Source organism: Lactuca virosa, chromosome 2 (assembly GCF_052849685.1).
Source record: "Lactuca virosa cultivar CGN04683 chromosome 2, Lactuca_virosa_CGN04683_v6, whole genome shotgun sequence".
In the NCBI taxonomy this organism is placed as follows: Eukaryota; Viridiplantae; Streptophyta; class Magnoliopsida; order Asterales; family Asteraceae; genus Lactuca; species Lactuca virosa.
In genome coordinates, this window is record NC_136427.1 from 185547840 (window position 1) to 185550919 (window position 3080).

Sequence of the window (3080 nt, forward strand, 5' to 3'; positions counted from 1 at the left end):
CCCTCCGGCAGCGGTTGTGCGAGGCCCCAGTCTTGACACTCCCAGAGGGAGTTGAGGATTTTGTGGTGTTCTGTGATGCATCCATCACAGGTTTAGGGGCGGTCCTCATGCAGAAAGGACGAGTGATATCCTACGCATCGCGGCAACTAAAGTCGCATGAGACGCGATACCCTACGCATGATTTGGAGCTGGGGGCGGTGGTGTTCGCCCTCAAGATATGGAGACATTACCTTTATGGGTTCCGTTGTACCATTTACACAGATCACAAGAGCTTGAGACATATCATGGATCAGCCGAACCTGAACATGAGGCAGCGCAGGTGGCTGGATGTAGTCAAGGACTACGACTGCGAGATCCTTTACCATCCTGGTAAAGCGAATGTGGTTGCGGATGCTTTGAGCCGCAAGTCAGCTAGGTCTTCCACCCCCACGGTATGTATGAGGATAGCGGTGGATTCTCCGCTTGTGAGTTTGATCAGAGATGCCCAGGTTGAGGGCATGCGACCGGAGAATTGGAAGCTGGAGAGGATCAAGGGTGAGAATACCCGCTTTGTGCAGGATAGTCGGGGATTATTGACCCGATGCGGTCGGGTCTGGGTTCCGATGTCTGGTGGGGTCAGGCAGACGGTCATGGAGGAGGCTCATAAGTCTCATTTTTCTATTCACCCGGGGGCCACCAAAATGTATCGAGACCTGAGTCTGAGTTACTGGTGGCCATGTGTGAAGCTAGAAATCGCTTGGTATGTCGAGAGGTGCTTGACCTGCAGGATGGTCAAGGCCGAGCACCAGAGGCCGCATGGTAAGCTGCAGCCTCTAGAGATTTCCATGTGGAAATGGGAACAGATCACGATGGATTTCATTACCAAGTTGCCGAGGACGGCAAAGGGGTTTGATGCTATATGGGTCATCGTGGATCGATTGACCAAGAGTGCCCATTTCTTGGAAATTCGAGAGAGTTCGTCGGCCGAGAAGTTGGCCGACATGTATATTCGCGAGATCGTGTCTCGCCATGGGGTTCCCATTTCCATTGTCTCCGATCGGGATGTCAGGTTTACCTCCCATTTCTGGCAGAAATTCCACGAGGAGCTGGGCACGCGGTTGCACTTCAGCACAACATTTCATCCGCATACTGACGGTCAGAGTGAGCGGACCATTCAGACCCTCGAGGACATGTGTCATTGACTTCGGTGGGAGCTGGTATTCCCACCTACCGCTTGCCGAGTTCGCCTACAACAACAGCTATCATTCCAGCATTGGTGCCCCGCCTTTCGAGTTGTTGTATGGACGGAGATCTCGCACCCCGGTCTGTTGGGGTGAGGTGGGACACAGAGTGATGGGGCGGACGGAGTTAGTCTTGCAGACTACTGAGAAGATTCAGCAAATAAGGCAGTGATTGCAGACCGCTCAGAGTCGGCAGAAGAGTTACGCCGACAGGCGTCGATCTGAGTTAGAATTTCAGGTGGGTGATATGGTTCTCCTGAAGGTCTCACCCTGGAAGGGTGTGATCCGCTTAAGGAAGAGGGGGAAATTGGGTCCCCGTTACATTGGGCCGTTCAGGATCATTGCCAGGATTGGCAAGGTGGCTTACAGGCTAGAGCTACCGGAGGAGCTTAGTCGGATCCACAACACTTTCCACGTTTCGCAGTTGCGAAAGTGCATTATGGATCAGGAGGCAGTGGTGTCACTGGACGATATTTAGGTCGATGAACGCCTGAATTATGTGGAGAGGCCCGTGGCCATACTGGAGAGGAAGACGAAAGTTCTGGGGAACAAGGAGATACTTTTGGTAAAGGTACAGTGGGAGCATCGTAGGGGGTCCGAGTGGACGTGGGAGCCAGAGGCAGAGATACGGGAGCACTATCCGAAACTGTTCGCCGCAGCAGACTTCGAGGACGAAGTCTAGTTCAAGTGGGGGAGAATTGTAACGCCCCGATTCTCAGGTATCAATTTTATATAAGAATTTTCTTGATTTCAAGGTCTACTCGACGAGTTGGTTTTCCTACTTGTCGAGTAGCAGCGGGTTGGTCCGCGTGTTTTAGTGACCTACTCGCCGAGTCCAAGAAGGGACTCGACGAGTAGGAGCTGGCAGATGAAACCCTAAATCCCGGGGTATTGCACCCTATTTAAAGGATCATTGGCCTTCCCCAGCCTCCCCTTTACAGCTCCTTGGCACCCTTAAACCCTAAATCGTGTGTGTGTGTGTGTGTGTTTCTTTGGTGTGGTAGAGCTTGGAAGAGAAAGCTTGGTGAGGAACACTTGGAGGAAACAAGTAAAATCGAAGCTAGGAACTCGTGGGAAGCAAAGATATACATCAGTTGACACTCTCTGGAAGGTATTAAGCTGTCTCTTTGGCTCATCTCATCTTTAACCTCTTTTGGGTGGGTTTTAGGAAAGGCTTTTGTGTTTGAGCCAAGATCTGAGGTTGCAACTTCAGATCTGGACTCCCTTTGGTCTTTAGATCCATAAAGGTAGCGGATTTGGCAAGTATGAGCCTTCCCTCAAACGTTGGACTCCATTTCAAGCTTAGTTTTGGCATTTTAGGGCCTTAAAGCCTTGCATGCACGTAAAGTTTGCAACTTTACGTGATAAGTAGGCCTTGGAATGATGGATCTGCAAATTGGAGCCCTTGCATGGCTTAAAAAGCATATGTATGGTTGAAGGATTGAAGGGACTCGGCGAGTCGCAAGGTTGACTCGGCGAGTCATATGAAGATAGTCATGTACTCGACGAGTTGGATGAACAACTCGGCGAGTCAGATGAAGATTGCCTTGGACGCGGTGAGTCTGTCGAATGACGCGGCAAGTCAGCTAGGGTTTCTCCCGAACCTTTGGACACGCATGGACTCGGCGGGTTGTAGGGAACTCGACAAGCCAACCAAGGATTTCACGACTTCTCGAGTTCAGGAAGGACTCGACGAGTCGGTGAACTACACTTGATGAGTCGAGTCGACATGGACTGTTGACTTCGACTGTGGACTTTGACTTTGACCAAGAGTTGACCAGTTGACTTCTGAGGGTATTTTGGTAATTTGGAAACTTATGAAAAAAGGTTTTATGGTAACTATAGGTGGGGGAGTTCGTG